This window comes from Pleurodeles waltl, chromosome 4_2 (assembly GCF_031143425.1).
Source record: "Pleurodeles waltl isolate 20211129_DDA chromosome 4_2, aPleWal1.hap1.20221129, whole genome shotgun sequence".
NCBI classification, from domain to species: domain Eukaryota; kingdom Metazoa; phylum Chordata; class Amphibia; order Caudata; family Salamandridae; genus Pleurodeles; species Pleurodeles waltl.
In genome coordinates, this window is record NC_090443.1 from 1,011,911,921 (window position 1) to 1,011,928,542 (window position 16,622).

Sequence of the window (16,622 nt, forward strand, 5' to 3'; positions counted from 1 at the left end):
TGAGAAAGGGCCGAAACTCCTACTATCTAGTAAATTATATTTTCATCAGTACACCTGACAATTTCCTCTTGCATATTGATTATACAATGTTTTCTATTCAAGCACTCTTTGTTTAAAACAGGCCTTCTTTCAAAGGCTATTTTGGTAAATGATTTTGGGTGAAGCTGAAGCTGCATTGTTTATTGCTATTTCAATTCGTTATGAAAGAAATTGAGCAATAATATTGACTCTGGTGGGATTCGAACCCACAGCCTTTGAATGCCTTTTTTAACATTTTCCTAGAAGTCCAATGCGCTATCCATTGCGCCACAGAGCCAACCTGCACCAAGAAACTTTTCAGAAATTCTGAAATAAAATAATGAGCAAGCAACTGATGATCAACTTTACAAAGTTGATAGGATACTATAATCATGGTTACATGTTGAGCATTGCATGGGGAAAAAGATATTCAACATGCCAAACTACATGATACAGTTGGATAAGTCTACTCAAAAGGCCTCTGACGGATACAATCTTGACAATTTAAAAAACTCCATTTAAGAAGGTTTTGCAATTCTGTCAATGTAATATCTTGTTCATCATGCAATAGAAACTAAAAGAGTACTTCTTCTTAAACATAGCACCCCGCCTGAACAGGGACTTGAACCCTGGACCCTCAGATTAAAAGTCTGATGCTCTACCGACTGAGCTATCCAGGCTCTGCTTACTCTAATCTTCAAATCACATGAAAACAATTTGGAAGGATACCAACCTTACATTTACTGACAATCATTTATTATTATCATTACATATATTGATAATCAATATGTAGAGTTTTATCATGAATTGATATTTCAAGCTTTTGACATCTCAGCATTATATTTTATCTCTTTAAGTCCTGAAATTTGTACCATCTCATTTTCTGCTGATTCGGAATTCATGCTTCTTCATTGACAATACACAATTAAGAAAGGACCAAAAACTCTTACTGCCTAATACATTATATTTTACTCAGTCTACCTGTCAATTTCCTCTTATATGTAGATTATACAATATTTTCTATTCAAGTGGTGTCGGTTGAAAAAAGGGCTTCTTTCAAAGGCCATTTTGGTGAATGATTTCAGAGCAAGAAGAAGCTGCATTATTTATTGCAATTTCAATTCATTATAAAAGAAATGTAGGACAACATTGCCTCTGGTGGGATTCAAAACCACAACTTTTGAATGCCTTCTTTACATTACTCTTGAAAGCCAAAGCACTATCCATTGTGCCACAGAGCCAATCTTTTTAGGAGGTCGGACAGAAATGATCAAATAAAATAATGAGCTAGCAGCTGCTCATCAACTTTATGAAGTTGGTAGGAATCTATGATCCTGGATTTATGTTGAGCATTGAATAGCAAAAATGATATTCAACATGTCAAACCATACAATGCAGTTGGTTAAGTGTTAAGTCGACTCAAAAGGCATAGCACAGATAAAACAGCAAGGAGTTTAACAACTCCATATAAGAAGGTTTTGCAATTCCCTTAATGTAATATCTTATTCATCAAGCAGTGGAAACTTCAAGAGTGCATCTTCTTAAACATAACACACTGCCTGAACAGGAACTTCAAACCTGGACACTCATATTAAAAGTCTGCTGTGCCACTCACTGAACTATCCAGTGTCTACTAACTTTCATCTTTAATTCATCTTAAAACAATGTGGAAGGATACCAACCGACACTATATTTATGAATATGATTGCATATATTGACAAGCATTATGTAGCGTTTGATAGTGAACTGATATTTCAAACTTTTGAAACCTCAGCATTAAATGTCATCTATTTTAAGTCCTGAAATATGTACTATCTCATTTTCTGCTGACTTAGAATTCATGCTTCTTCAGTGACAGTATACAATTGAGAAAGGGCCGAAACTCCTACTATCTAGTAAATTATATTTTCATCAGTACACCTGACAATTTCCTCTTGCATATTGATTATACAATGTTTTCTATTCAAGCACTCTTTGTTTAAAACAGGCCTTCTTTCAAAGGCTATTTTGGTAAATGATTTTGGGTGAAGCTGAAGCTGCATTGTTTATTGCTATTTCAATTCGTTATGAAAGAAATTGAGCAATAATATTGACTCTGGTGGGATTCGAACCCACAGCCTTTGAATGCCTTTTTTAACATTTTCCTAGAAGTCCAATGCGCTATCCATTGCGCCACAGAGCCAACCTGCACCAAGAAACTTTTCAGAAATTCTGAAATAAAATAATGAGCAAGCAACTGATGATCAACTTTACAAAGTTGATAGGATACTATAATCATGGTTACATGTTGAGCATTGCATGGGGAAAAAGATATTCAACATGCCAAACTACATGATACAGTTGGATAAGTCTACTCAAAAGGCCTCTGACGGATAAAATCTTGACAATTTAAAAAACTCCATTTAAGAAGGTTTTGCAATTCTGTCAATGTAATATCTTGTTCATCATGCAATAGAAACTAAAAGAGTACTTCTTCTTAAACATAGCACCCCGCCTGCACAGGGACGTGAACCCTGGACCCTCAGATTAAAAGTCTGATGCTCTACCGACTGAGCTATCCAGGCTCTGCTTACTCTTATCTTCAAATCACATTAAAACAATTTGGAAGGATACCAACCTTACATTTACTGACAATCATTTATTATTATCATTACATATATTGATAATCAATATGTAGAGTTTTATCATGAATTGATATTTCAAGCTTTTGACATCTCAGCATTATATTTTATCTCTTTAAGTCCTGAAATTTGTACCATCTCATTTTCTGCTGATTCGGAATTCATGCTTCTTCATTGACAATACACAATTAAGAAAGGACCAAAAACTCTTACTGCCTAATACATTATATTTTACTCAGTCTACCTGTCAATTTCCTCTTATATGTAGATTATACAATATTTTCTATTCAAGTGGTGTCGGTTGAAAAAAGGGCTTCTTTCAAAGGCCATTTTGGTGAATGATTTCAGAGCAAGAAGAAGCTGCATTATTTATTGCAATTTCAATTCATTATAAAAGAAATGTAGGACAACATTGCCTCTGGTGGGATTCAAAACCACAACTTTTGAATGCCTTCTTTACATTACTCTTGAAAGCCAAAGCACTATCCATTGTGCCACAGAGCCAATCTTTTTAGGAGGTCGGACAGAAATGATCAAATAAAATAATGAGCTAGCAGCTGCTCATCAACTTTATGAAGTTGGTAGGAATCTATGATCCTGGATTTATGTTGAGCATTGAATAGCAAAAATGATATTCAACATGTCAAACCATACAATGCAGTTGGTTAAGTGTTAAGTCGACTCAAAAGGCATAGCACAGATAAAACAGCAAGGAGTTTAACAACTCCATATAAGAAGGTTTTGCAATTCCCTTAATGTAATATCTTATTCATCAAGCAGTGGAAACTTCAAGAGTGCATCTTCTTAAACATAACACACTGCCTGAACAGGAACTTCAAACCTGGACACTCATATTAAAAGTCTGCTGTGCCACTCACTGAACTATCCAGTGTCTACTAACTTTCATCTTCAATTCATCTTAAAACAATGTGGAAGGATACCAACCGACACTATATTTATGAATATGATTGCATATATTGACAAGCATTATGTAGCGTTTGATAGTGAACTGATATTTCAAACTTTTGAAACCTCAGCATTAAATGTCATCTATTTTAAGTCCTGAAATATGTACTATCTCATTTTCTGCTGACTTAGAATTCATGCTTCTTCAGTGACAGTATACAATTGAGAAAGGGCCGAAACTCCTACTATCTAGTAAATTATATTTTCATCAGTACACCTGACAATTTCCTCTTGCATATTGATTATACAATGTTTTCTATTCAAGCACTCTTTGTTTAAAACAGGCCTTCTTTCAAAGGCTATTTTGGTAAATGATTTTGGGTGAAGCTGAAGCTGCATTGTTTATTGCTATTTCAATTCGTTATGAAAGAAATTGAGCAATAATATTGACTCTGGTGGGATTCGAACCCACAGCCTTTGAATGCCTTTTTTAACATTTTCCTAGAAGTCCAATGCGCTATCCATTGCGCCACAGAGCCAACCTGCACCAAGAAACTTTTCAGAAATTCTGAAATAAAATAATGAGCAAGCAACTGATGATCAACTTTACAAAGTTGATAGGATACTATAATCATGGTTACATGTTGAGCATTGCATGGGGAAAAAGATATTCAACATGCCAAACTACATGATACAGTTGGATAAGTCTACTCAAAAGGCCTCTGACGGATAAAATCTTGACAATTTAAAAAACTCCATTTAAGAAGGTTTTGCAATTCTGTCAATGTAATATCTTGTTCATCATGCAATAGAAACTAAAAGAGTACTTCTTCTTAAACATAGCACCCCGCCTGCACAGGGACGTGAACCCTGGACCCTCAGATTAAAAGTCTGATGCTCTACCGACTGAGCTATCCAGGCTCTGCTTACTCTAATCTTCAAATCACATTAAAACAATTTGGAAGGATACCAACCTTACATTTACTGACAATCATTTATTATTATCATTACATATATTGATAATCAATATGTAGAGTTTTATCATGAATTGATATTTCAAGCTTTTGACATCTCAGCATTATATTTTATCTCTTTAAGTCCTGAAATTTGTACCATCTCATTTTCTGCTGATTCGGAATTCATGCTTCTTCATTGACAATACACAATTAAGAAAGGACCAAAAACTCTTACTGCCTAATACATTATATTTTACTCAGTCTACCTGTCAATTTCCTCTTATATGTAGATTATACAATATTTTCTATTCAAGTGGTGTCGGTTGAAAAAAGGGCTTCTTTCAAAGGCCATTTTGGTGAATGATTTCAGAGCAAGAAGAAGCTGCATTATTTATTGCAATTTCAATTCATTATAAAAGAAATGTAGGACAACATTGCCTCTGGTGGGATTCAAAACCACAACTTTTGAATGCCTTCTTTACATTACTCTTGAAAGCCAAAGCACTATCCATTGTGCCACAGAGCCAATCTTTTTAGGAGGTCGGACAGAAATGATCAAATAAAATAATGAGCTAGCAGCTGCTCATCAACTTTATGAAGTTGGTAGGAATCTATGATCCTGGATTTATGTTGAGCATTGAATAGCAAAAATGATATTCAACATGTCAAACCATACAATGCAGTTGGTTAAGTGTTAAGTCGACTCAAAAGGCATAGCACAGATAAAACAGCAAGGAGTTTAACAACTCCATATAAGAAGGTTTTGCAATTCCCTTAATGTAATATCTTATTCATCAAGCAGTGGAAACTTCAAGAGTGCATCTTCTTAAACATAACACACTGCCTGAACAGGAACTTCAAACCTGGACACTCATATTAAAAGTCTGCTGTGCCACTCACTGAACTATCCAGTGTCTACTAACTTTCATCTTCAATTCATCTTAAAACAATGTGGAAGGATACCAACCGACACTACATTTATGAATATGATTGCATATATTGACAAGCATTATGTAGCGTTTGATAGTGAACTGATATTTCAAACTTTTGAAACCTCAGCATTAAATGTCATCTATTTTAAGTCCTGAAATATGTACTATCTCATTTTCTGCTGACTTAGAATTCATGCTTCTTCAGTGACAGTATACAATTGAGAAAGGGCCGAAACTCCTACTATCTAGTAAATTATATTTTCATCAGTACACCTGACAATTTCCTCTTGCATATTGATTATACAATGTTTTCTATTCAAGCACTCTTTGTTTAAAACAGGCCTTCTTTCAAAGGCTATTTTGGTAAATGATTTTGGGTGAAGCTGAAGCTGCATTGTTTATTGCTATTTCAATTCGTTATGAAAGAAATTGAGCAATAATATTGACTCTGGTGGGATTCGAACCCACAGCCTTTGAATGCCTTTTTTAACATTTTCCTAGAAGTCCAATGCGCTATCCATTGCGCCACAGAGCCAACCTGCACCAAGAAACTTTTCAGAAATTCTGAAATAAAATAATGAGCAAGCAACTGATGATCAACTTTACAAAGTTGATAGGATACTATAATCATGGTTACATGTTGAGCATTGCATGGGGAAAAAGATATTCAACATGCCAAACTACATGATACAGTTGGATAAGTCTACTCAAAAGGCCTCTGACGGATAAAATCTTGACAATTTAAAAAACTCCATTTAAGAAGGTTTTGCAATTCTGTCAATGTAATATCTTGTTCATCATGCAATAGAAACTAAAAGAGTACTTCTTCTTAAACATAGCACCCCGCCTGCACAGGGACGTGAACCCTGGACCCTCAGATTAAAAGTCTGATGCTCTACCGACTGAGCTATCCAGGCTCTGCTTACTCTAATCTTCAAATCACATTAAAACAATTTGGAAGGATACCAACCTTACATTTACTGACAATCATTTATTATTATCATTACATATATTGATAATCAATATGTAGAGTTTTATCATGAATTGATATTTCAAGCTTTTGACATCTCAGCATTATATTTTATCTCTTTAAGTCCTGAAATTTGTACCATCTCATTTTCTGCTGATTCGGAATTCATGCTTCTTCATTGACAATACACAATTAAGAAAGGACCAAAAACTCTTACTGCCTAATACATTATATTTTACTCAGTCTACCTGTCAATTTCCTCTTATATGTAGATTATACAATATTTTCTATTCAAGTGGTGTCGGTTGAAAAAAGGGCTTCTTTCAAAGGCCATTTTGGTGAATGATTTCAGAGCAAGAAGAAGCTGCATTATTTATTGCAATTTCAATTCATTATAAAAGAAATGTAGGACAACATTGCCTCTGGTGGGATTCAAAACCACAACTTTTGAATGCCTTCTTTACATTACTCTTGAAAGCCAAAGCACTATCCATTGTGCCACAGAGCCAATCTTTTTAGGAGGTCGGACAGAAATGATCAAATAAAATAATGAGCTAGCAGCTGCTCATCAACTTTATGAAGTTGGTAGGAATCTATGATCCTGGATTTATGTTGAGCATTGAATAGCAAAAATGATATTCAACATGTCAAACCATACAATGCAGTTGGTTAAGTGTTAAGTCGACTCAAAAGGCATAGCACAGATAAAACAGCAAGGAGTTTAACAACTCCATATAAGAAGGTTTTGCAATTCCCTTAATGTAATATCTTATTCATCAAGCAGTGGAAACTTCAAGAGTGCATCTTCTTAAACATAACACACTGCCTGAACAGGAACTTCAAACCTGGACACTCATATTAAAAGTCTGCTGTGCCACTCACTGAACTATCCAGTGTCTACTAACTTTCATCTTCAATTCATCTTAAAACAATGTGGAAGGATACCAACCGACACTACATTTATGAATATGATTGCATATATTGACAAGCATTATGTAGCGTTTGATAGTGAACTGATATTTCAAACTTTTGAAACCTCAGCATTAAATGTCATCTATTTTAAGTCCTGAAATATGTACTATCTCATTTTCTGCTGACTTAGAATTCATGCTTCTTCAGTGACAGTATACAATTGAGAAAGGGCCGAAACTCCTACTATCTAGTAAATTATATTTTCATCAGTACACCTGACAATTTCCTCTTGCATATTGATTATACAATGTTTTCTATTCAAGCACTCTTTGTTTAAAACAGGCCTTCTTTCAAAGGCTATTTTGGTAAATGATTTTGGGTGAAGCTGAAGCTGCATTGTTTATTGCTATTTCAATTCGTTATGAAAGAAATTGAGCAATAATATTGACTCTGGTGGGATTCGAACCCACAGCCTTTGAATGCCTTTTTTAACATTTTCCTAGAAGTCCAATGCGCTATCCATTGCGCCACAGAGCCAACCTGCACCAAGAAACTTTTCAGAAATTCTGAAATAAAATAATGAGCAAGCAACTGATGATCAACTTTACAAAGTTGATAGGATACTATAATCATGGTTACATGTTGAGCATTGCATGGGGAAAAAGATATTCAACATGCCAAACTACATGATACAGTTGGATAAGTCTACTCAAAAGGCCTCTGACGGATAAAATCTTGACAATTTAAAAAACTCCATTTAAGAAGGTTTTGCAATTCTGTCAATGTAATATCTTGTTCATCATGCAATAGAAACTAAAAGAGTACTTCTTCTTAAACATAGCACCCCGCCTGAACAGGGACTTGAACCCTGGACCCTCAGATTAAAAGTCTGATGCTCTACCGACTGAGCTATCCAGGCTCTGCTTACTCTAATCTTCAAATCACATGAAAACAATTTGGAAGGATACCAACCTTACATTTACTGACAATCATTTATTATTATCATTACATATATTGATAATCAATATGTAGAGTTTTATCATGAATTGATATTTCAAGCTTTTGACATCTCAGCATTATATTTTATCTCTTTAAGTCCTGAAATTTGTACCATCTCATTTTCTGCTGATTCGGAATTCATGCTTCTTCATTGACAATACACAATTAAGAAAGGACCAAAAACTCTTACTGCCTAATACATTATATTTTACTCAGTCTACCTGTCAATTTCCTCTTATATGTAGATTATACAATATTTTCTATTCAAGTGGTGTCGGTTGAAAAAAGGGCTTCTTTCAAAGGCCATTTTGGTGAATGATTTCAGAGCAAGAAGAAGCTGCATTATTTATTGCAATTTCAATTCATTATAAAAGAAATGTAGGACAACATTGCCTCTGGTGGGATTCAAAACCACAACTTTTGAATGCCTTCTTTACATTACTCTTGAAAGCCAAAGCACTATCCATTGTGCCACAGAGCCAATCTTTTTAGGAGGTCGGACAGAAATGATCAAATAAAATAATGAGCTAGCAGCTGCTCATCAACTTTATGAAGTTGGTAGGAATCTATGATCCTGGATTTATGTTGAGCATTGAATAGCAAAAATGATATTCAACATGTCAAACCATACAATGCAGTTGGTTAAGTGTTAAGTCGACTCAAAAGGCATAGCACAGATAAAACAGCAAGGAGTTTAACAACTCCATATAAGAAGGTTTTGCAATTCCCTTAATGTAATATCTTATTCATCAAGCAGTGGAAACTTCAAGAGTGCATCTTCTTAAACATAACACACTGCCTGAACAGGAACTTCAAACCTGGACACTCATATTAAAAGTCTGCTGTGCCACTCACTGAACTATCCAGTGTCTACTAACTTTCATCTTTAATTCATCTTAAAACAATGTGGAAGGATACCAACCGACACTATATTTATGAATATGATTGCATATATTGACAAGCATTATGTAGCGTTTGATAGTGAACTGATATTTCAAACTTTTGAAACCTCAGCATTAAATGTCATCTATTTTAAGTCCTGAAATATGTACTATCTCATTTTCTGCTGACTTAGAATTCATGCTTCTTCAGTGACAGTATACAATTGAGAAAGGGCCGAAACTCCTACTATCTAGTAAATTATATTTTCATCAGTACACCTGACAATTTCCTCTTGCATATTGATTATACAATGTTTTCTATTCAAGCACTCTTTGTTTAAAACAGGCCTTCTTTCAAAGGCTATTTTGGTAAATGATTTTGGGTGAAGCTGAAGCTGCATTGTTTATTGCTATTTCAATTCGTTATGAAAGAAATTGAGCAATAATATTGACTCTGGTGGGATTCGAACCCACAGCCTTTGAATGCCTTTTTTAACATTTTCCTAGAAGTCCAATGCGCTATCCATTGCGCCACAGAGCCAACCTGCACCAAGAAACTTTTCAGAAATTCTGAAATAAAATAATGAGCAAGCAACTGATGATCAACTTTACAAAGTTGATAGGATACTATAATCATGGTTACATGTTGAGCATTGCATGGGGAAAAAGATATTCAACATGCCAAACTACATGATACAGTTGGATAAGTCTACTCAAAAGGCCTCTGACGGATAAAATCTTGACAATTTAAAAAACTCCATTTAAGAAGGTTTTGCAATTCTGTCAATGTAATATCTTGTTCATCATGCAATAGAAACTAAAAGAGTACTTCTTCTTAAACATAGCACCCCGCCTGCACAGGGACGTGAACCCTGGACCCTCAGATTAAAAGTCTGATGCTCTACCGACTGAGCTATCCAGGCTCTGCTTACTCTTATCTTCAAATCACATTAAAACAATTTGGAAGGATACCAACCTTACATTTACTGACAATCATTTATTATTATCATTACATATATTGATAATCAATATGTAGAGTTTTATCATGAATTGATATTTCAAGCTTTTGACATCTCAGCATTATATTTTATCTCTTTAAGTCCTGAAATTTGTACCATCTCATTTTCTGCTGATTCGGAATTCATGCTTCTTCATTGACAATACACAATTAAGAAAGGACCAAAAACTCTTACTGCCTAATACATTATATTTTACTCAGTCTACCTGTCAATTTCCTCTTATATGTAGATTATACAATATTTTCTATTCAAGTGGTGTCGGTTGAAAAAAGGGCTTCTTTCAAAGGCCATTTTGGTGAATGATTTCAGAGCAAGAAGAAGCTGCATTATTTATTGCAATTTCAATTCATTATAAAAGAAATGTAGGACAACATTGCCTCTGGTGGGATTCAAAACCACAACTTTTGAATGCCTTCTTTACATTACTCTTGAAAGCCAAAGCACTATCCATTGTGCCACAGAGCCAATCTTTTTAGGAGGTCGGACAGAAATGATCAAATAAAATAATGAGCTAGCAGCTGCTCATCAACTTTATGAAGTTGGTAGGAATCTATGATCCTGGATTTATGTTGAGCATTGAATAGCAAAAATGATATTCAACATGTCAAACCATACAATGCAGTTGGTTAAGTGTTAAGTCGACTCAAAAGGCATAGCACAGATAAAACAGCAAGGAGTTTAACAACTCCATATAAGAAGGTTTTGCAATTCCCTTAATGTAATATCTTATTCATCAAGCAGTGGAAACTTCAAGAGTGCATCTTCTTAAACATAACACACTGCCTGAACAGGAACTTCAAACCTGGACACTCATATTAAAAGTCTGCTGTGCCACTCACTGAACTATCCAGTGTCTACTAACTTTCATCTTCAATTCATCTTAAAACAATGTGGAAGGATACCAACCGACACTATATTTATGAATATGATTGCATATATTGACAAGCATTATGTAGCGTTTGATAGTGAACTGATATTTCAAACTTTTGAAACCTCAGCATTAAATGTCATCTATTTTAAGTCCTGAAATATGTACTATCTCATTTTCTGCTGACTTAGAATTCATGCTTCTTCAGTGACAGTATACAATTGAGAAAGGGCCGAAACTCCTACTATCTAGTAAATTATATTTTCATCAGTACACCTGACAATTTCCTCTTGCATATTGATTATACAATGTTTTCTATTCAAGCACTCTTTGTTTAAAACAGGCCTTCTTTCAAAGGCTATTTTGGTAAATGATTTTGGGTGAAGCTGAAGCTGCATTGTTTATTGCTATTTCAATTCGTTATGAAAGAAATTGAGCAATAATATTGACTCTGGTGGGATTCGAACCCACAGCCTTTGAATGCCTTTTTTAACATTTTCCTAGAAGTCCAATGCGCTATCCATTGCGCCACAGAGCCAACCTGCACCAAGAAACTTTTCAGAAATTCTGAAATAAAATAATGAGCAAGCAACTGATGATCAACTTTACAAAGTTGATAGGATACTATAATCATGGTTACATGTTGAGCATTGCATGGGGAAAAAGATATTCAACATGCCAAACTACATGATACAGTTGGATAAGTCTACTCAAAAGGCCTCTGACGGATAAAATCTTGACAATTTAAAAAACTCCATTTAAGAAGGTTTTGCAATTCTGTCAATGTAATATCTTGTTCATCATGCAATAGAAACTAAAAGAGTACTTCTTCTTAAACATAGCACCCCGCCTGCACAGGGACGTGAACCCTGGACCCTCAGATTAAAAGTCTGATGCTCTACCGACTGAGCTATCCAGGCTCTGCTTACTCTAATCTTCAAATCACATTAAAACAATTTGGAAGGATACCAACCTTACATTTACTGACAATCATTTATTATTATCATTACATATATTGATAATCAATATGTAGAGTTTTATCATGAATTGATATTTCAAGCTTTTGACATCTCAGCATTATATTTTATCTCTTTAAGTCCTGAAATTTGTACCATCTCATTTTCTGCTGATTCGGAATTCATGCTTCTTCATTGACAATACACAATTAAGAAAGGACCAAAAACTCTTACTGCCTAATACATTATATTTTACTCAGTCTACCTGTCAATTTCCTCTTATATGTAGATTATACAATATTTTCTATTCAAGTGGTGTCGGTTGAAAAAAGGGCTTCTTTCAAAGGCCATTTTGGTGAATGATTTCAGAGCAAGAAGAAGCTGCATTATTTATTGCAATTTCAATTCATTATAAAAGAAATGTAGGACAACATTGCCTCTGGTGGGATTCAAAACCACAACTTTTGAATGCCTTCTTTACATTACTCTTGAAAGCCAAAGCACTATCCATTGTGCCACAGAGCCAATCTTTTTAGGAGGTCGGACAGAAATGATCAAATAAAATAATGAGCTAGCAGCTGCTCATCAACTTTATGAAGTTGGTAGGAATCTATGATCCTGGATTTATGTTGAGCATTGAATAGCAAAAATGATATTCAACATGTCAAACCATACAATGCAGTTGGTTAAGTGTTAAGTCGACTCAAAAGGCATAGCACAGATAAAACAGCAAGGAGTTTAACAACTCCATATAAGAAGGTTTTGCAATTCCCTTAATGTAATATCTTATTCATCAAGCAGTGGAAACTTCAAGAGTGCATCTTCTTAAACATAACACACTGCCTGAACAGGAACTTCAAACCTGGACACTCATATTAAAAGTCTGCTGTGCCACTCACTGAACTATCCAGTGTCTACTAACTTTCATCTTTAATTCATCTTAAAACAATGTGGAAGGATACCAACCGACACTATATTTATGAATATGATTGCATATATTGACAAGCATTATGTAGCGTTTGATAGTGAACTGATATTTCAAACTTTTGAAACCTCAGCATTAAATGTCATCTATTTTAAGTCCTGAAATATGTACTATCTCATTTTCTGCTGACTTAGAATTCATGCTTCTTCAGTGACAGTATACAATTGAGAAAGGGCCGAAACTCCTACTATCTAGTAAATTATATTTTCATCAGTACACCTGACAATTTCCTCTTGCATATTGATTATACAATGTTTTCTATTCAAGCACTCTTTGTTTAAAACAGGCCTTCTTTCAAAGGCTATTTTGGTAAATGATTTTGGGTGAAGCTGAAGCTGCATTGTTTATTGCTATTTCAATTCGTTATGAAAGAAATTGAGCAATAATATTGACTCTGGTGGGATTCGAACCCACAGCCTTTGAATGCCTTTTTTAACATTTTCCTAGAAGTCCAATGCGCTATCCATTGCGCCACAGAGCCAACCTGCACCAAGAAACTTTTCAGAAATTCTGAAATAAAATAATGAGCAAGCAACTGATGATCAACTTTACAAAGTTGATAGGATACTATAATCATGGTTACATGTTGAGCATTGCATGGGGAAAAAGATATTCAACATGCCAAACTACATGATACAGTTGGATAAGTCTACTCAAAAGGCCTCTGACGGATAAAATCTTGACAATTTAAAAAACTCCATTTAAGAAGGTTTTGCAATTCTGTCAATGTAATATCTTGTTCATCATGCAATAGAAACTAAAAGAGTACTTCTTCTTAAACATAGCACCCCGCCTGCACAGGGACGTGAACCCTGGACCCTCAGATTAAAAGTCTGATGCTCTACCGACTGAGCTATCCAGGCTCTGCTTACTCTAATCTTCAAATCACATTAAAACAATTTGGAAGGATACCAACCTTACATTTACTGACAATCATTTATTATTATCATTACATATATTGATAATCAATATGTAGAGTTTTATCATGAATTGATATTTCAAGCTTTTGACATCTCAGCATTATATTTTATCTCTTTAAGTCCTGAAATTTGTACCATCTCATTTTCTGCTGATTCGGAATTCATGCTTCTTCATTGACAATACACAATTAAGAAAGGACCAAAAACTCTTACTGCCTAATACATTATATTTTACTCAGTCTACCTGTCAATTTCCTCTTATATGTAGATTATACAATATTTTCTATTCAAGTGGTGTCGGTTGAAAAAAGGGCTTCTTTCAAAGGCCATTTTGGTGAATGATTTCAGAGCAAGAAGAAGCTGCATTATTTATTGCAATTTCAATTCATTATAAAAGAAATGTAGGACAACATTGCCTCTGGTGGGATTCAAAACCACAACTTTTGAATGCCTTCTTTACATTACTCTTGAAAGCCAAAGCACTATCCATTGTGCCACAGAGCCAATCTTTTTAGGAGGTCGGACAGAAATGATCAAATAAAATAATGAGCTAGCAGCTGCTCATCAACTTTATGAAGTTGGTAGGAATCTATGATCCTGGATTTATGTTGAGCATTGAATAGCAAAAATGATATTCAACATGTCAAACCATACAATGCAGTTGGTTAAGTGTTAAGTCGACTCAAAAGGCATAGCACAGATAAAACAGCAAGGAGTTTAACAACTCCATATAAGAAGGTTTTGCAATTCCCTTAATGTAATATCTTATTCATCAAGCAGTGGAAACTTCAAGAGTGCATCTTCTTAAACATAACACACTGCCTGAACAGGAACTTCAAACCTGGACACTCATATTAAAAGTCTGCTGTGCCACTCACTGAACTATCCAGTGTCTACTAACTTTCATCTTCAATTCATCTTAAAACAATGTGGAAGGATACCAACCGACACTACATTTATGAATATGATTGCATATATTGACAAGCATTATGTAGCGTTTGATAGTGAACTGATATTTCAAACTTTTGAAACCTCAGCATTAAATGTCATCTATTTTAAGTCCTGAAATATGTACTATCTCATTTTCTGCTGACTTAGAATTCATGCTTCTTCAGTGACAGTATACAATTGAGAAAGGGCCGAAACTCCTACTATCTAGTAAATTATATTTTCATCAGTACACCTGACAATTTCCTCTTGCATATTGATTATACAATGTTTTCTATTCAAGCACTCTTTGTTTAAAACAGGCCTTCTTTCAAAGGCTATTTTGGTAAATGATTTTGGGTGAAGCTGAAGCTGCATTGTTTATTGCTATTTCAATTCGTTATGAAAGAAATTGAGCAATAATATTGACTCTGGTGGGATTCGAACCCACAGCCTTTGAATGCCTTTTTTAACATTTTCCTAGAAGTCCAATGCGCTATCCATTGCGCCACAGAGCCAACCTGCACCAAGAAACTTTTCAGAAATTCTGAAATAAAATAATGAGCAAGCAACTGATGATCAACTTTACAAAGTTGATAGGATACTATAATCATGGTTACATGTTGAGCATTGCATGGGGAAAAAGATATTCAACATGCCAAACTACATGATACAGTTGGATAAGTCTACTCAAAAGGCCTCTGACGGATAAAATCTTGACAATTTAAAAAACTCCATTTAAGAAGGTTTTGCAATTCTGTCAATGTAATATCTTGTTCATCATGCAATAGAAACTAAAAGAGTACTTCTTCTTAAACATAGCACCCCGCCTGAACAGGGACTTGAACCCTGGACCCTCAGATTAAAAGTCTGATGCTCTACCGACTGAGCTATCCAGGCTCTGCTTACTCTAATCTTCAAATCACATGAAAACAATTTGGAAGGATACCAACCTTACATTTACTGACAATCATTTATTATTATCATTACATATATTGATAATCAATATGTAGAGTTTTATCATGAATTGATATTTCAAGCTTTTGACATCTCAGCATTATATTTTATCTCTTTAAGTCCTGAAATTTGTACCATCTCATTTTCTGCTGATTCGGAATTCATGCTTCTTCATTGACAATACACAATTAAGAAAGGACCAAAAACTCTTACTGCCTAATACATTATATTTTACTCAGTCTACCTGTCAATTTCCTCTTATATGTAGATTATACAATATTTTCTATTCAAGTGGTGTCGGTTGAAAAAAGGGCTTCTTTCAAAGGCCATTTTGGTGAATGATTTCAGAGCAAGAAGAAGCTGCATTATTTATTGCAATTTCAATTCATTATAAAAGAAATGTAGGACAACATTGCCTCTGGTGGGATTCAAAACCACAACTTTTGAATGCCTTCTTTACATTACTCTTGAAAGCCAAAGCACTATCCATTGTGCCACAGAGCCAATCTTTTTAGGAGGTCGGACAGAAATGATCAAATAAAATAATGAGCTAGCAGCTGCTCATCAACTTTATGAAGTTGGTAGGAATCTATGATCCTGGATTTATGTTGAGCATTGAATAGCAAAAATGATATTCAACATGTCAAACCATACAATGCAGTTGGTTAAGTGTTAAGTCGACTCAAAAGGCATAGCACAGATAAAACAGCAAGGAGTTTAACAACTCCATATAAGAAGGTTTTGCAATTCCCTTAATGTAATATCTTATTCATCAAGCAGTGGAAACTTCAAGAG

The 16,622-nt window shown here is 34.7% G+C and overlaps 18 non-coding genes across 18 annotated transcripts; all 18 read right to left on the reverse strand.

The window, feature by feature from the left end:
• Positions 1-224: 224 nt before the first annotated feature.
• TRNAR-UCU (transfer RNA arginine (anticodon UCU)) lies at positions 225-316 on the reverse strand. Its single transcript is given in 2 exon segments — positions 225-260; positions 280-316. It is a non-coding gene; the product is annotated as a tRNA-Arg (tRNA).
• Positions 317-625: 309 nt separating this feature from the next.
• TRNAK-UUU (transfer RNA lysine (anticodon UUU)) lies at positions 626-698 on the reverse strand. The gene has a single exon. It is a non-coding gene; the product is annotated as a tRNA-Lys (tRNA).
• A 1,410-nt stretch (positions 699-2,108) lies between these two features.
• Positions 2,109-2,200, reverse strand: TRNAR-UCU (transfer RNA arginine (anticodon UCU)). Its single transcript is given in 2 exon segments — positions 2,109-2,144; positions 2,164-2,200. It is a non-coding gene; the product is annotated as a tRNA-Arg (tRNA).
• Positions 2,201-2,509: 309 nt separating this feature from the next.
• On the reverse strand, positions 2,510-2,582 carry TRNAK-UUU (transfer RNA lysine (anticodon UUU)). The gene has a single exon. It is a non-coding gene; the product is annotated as a tRNA-Lys (tRNA).
• Positions 2,583-3,992: 1,410 nt separating this feature from the next.
• On the reverse strand, positions 3,993-4,084 carry TRNAR-UCU (transfer RNA arginine (anticodon UCU)). Its single transcript is given in 2 exon segments — positions 3,993-4,028; positions 4,048-4,084. It is a non-coding gene; the product is annotated as a tRNA-Arg (tRNA).
• A 309-nt stretch (positions 4,085-4,393) lies between these two features.
• TRNAK-UUU (transfer RNA lysine (anticodon UUU)) lies at positions 4,394-4,466 on the reverse strand. Its single transcript has one exon. It is a non-coding gene; the product is annotated as a tRNA-Lys (tRNA).
• A 1,410-nt stretch (positions 4,467-5,876) lies between these two features.
• TRNAR-UCU (transfer RNA arginine (anticodon UCU)) lies at positions 5,877-5,968 on the reverse strand. Its single transcript is given in 2 exon segments — positions 5,877-5,912; positions 5,932-5,968. It is a non-coding gene; the product is annotated as a tRNA-Arg (tRNA).
• Positions 5,969-6,277: 309 nt separating this feature from the next.
• Positions 6,278-6,350, reverse strand: TRNAK-UUU (transfer RNA lysine (anticodon UUU)). The gene has a single exon. It is a non-coding gene; the product is annotated as a tRNA-Lys (tRNA).
• A 1,410-nt stretch (positions 6,351-7,760) lies between these two features.
• Positions 7,761-7,852, reverse strand: TRNAR-UCU (transfer RNA arginine (anticodon UCU)). The gene is given in 2 exon segments: positions 7,761-7,796; positions 7,816-7,852. It is a non-coding gene; the product is annotated as a tRNA-Arg (tRNA).
• Positions 7,853-8,161: 309 nt separating this feature from the next.
• On the reverse strand, positions 8,162-8,234 carry TRNAK-UUU (transfer RNA lysine (anticodon UUU)). The gene has a single exon. It is a non-coding gene; the product is annotated as a tRNA-Lys (tRNA).
• Positions 8,235-9,644: 1,410 nt separating this feature from the next.
• Positions 9,645-9,736, reverse strand: TRNAR-UCU (transfer RNA arginine (anticodon UCU)). The gene is given in 2 exon segments: positions 9,645-9,680; positions 9,700-9,736. It is a non-coding gene; the product is annotated as a tRNA-Arg (tRNA).
• Positions 9,737-10,045: 309 nt separating this feature from the next.
• Positions 10,046-10,118, reverse strand: TRNAK-UUU (transfer RNA lysine (anticodon UUU)). Its single transcript has one exon. It is a non-coding gene; the product is annotated as a tRNA-Lys (tRNA).
• A 1,410-nt stretch (positions 10,119-11,528) lies between these two features.
• On the reverse strand, positions 11,529-11,620 carry TRNAR-UCU (transfer RNA arginine (anticodon UCU)). Its single transcript is given in 2 exon segments — positions 11,529-11,564; positions 11,584-11,620. It is a non-coding gene; the product is annotated as a tRNA-Arg (tRNA).
• Positions 11,621-11,929: 309 nt separating this feature from the next.
• Positions 11,930-12,002, reverse strand: TRNAK-UUU (transfer RNA lysine (anticodon UUU)). Its single transcript has one exon. It is a non-coding gene; the product is annotated as a tRNA-Lys (tRNA).
• Positions 12,003-13,412: 1,410 nt separating this feature from the next.
• TRNAR-UCU (transfer RNA arginine (anticodon UCU)) lies at positions 13,413-13,504 on the reverse strand. Its single transcript is given in 2 exon segments — positions 13,413-13,448; positions 13,468-13,504. It is a non-coding gene; the product is annotated as a tRNA-Arg (tRNA).
• A 309-nt stretch (positions 13,505-13,813) lies between these two features.
• On the reverse strand, positions 13,814-13,886 carry TRNAK-UUU (transfer RNA lysine (anticodon UUU)). Its single transcript has one exon. It is a non-coding gene; the product is annotated as a tRNA-Lys (tRNA).
• Positions 13,887-15,296: 1,410 nt separating this feature from the next.
• TRNAR-UCU (transfer RNA arginine (anticodon UCU)) lies at positions 15,297-15,388 on the reverse strand. Its single transcript is given in 2 exon segments — positions 15,297-15,332; positions 15,352-15,388. It is a non-coding gene; the product is annotated as a tRNA-Arg (tRNA).
• Positions 15,389-15,697: 309 nt separating this feature from the next.
• Positions 15,698-15,770, reverse strand: TRNAK-UUU (transfer RNA lysine (anticodon UUU)). Its single transcript has one exon. It is a non-coding gene; the product is annotated as a tRNA-Lys (tRNA).
• Positions 15,771-16,622: the final 852 nt, after the last annotated feature.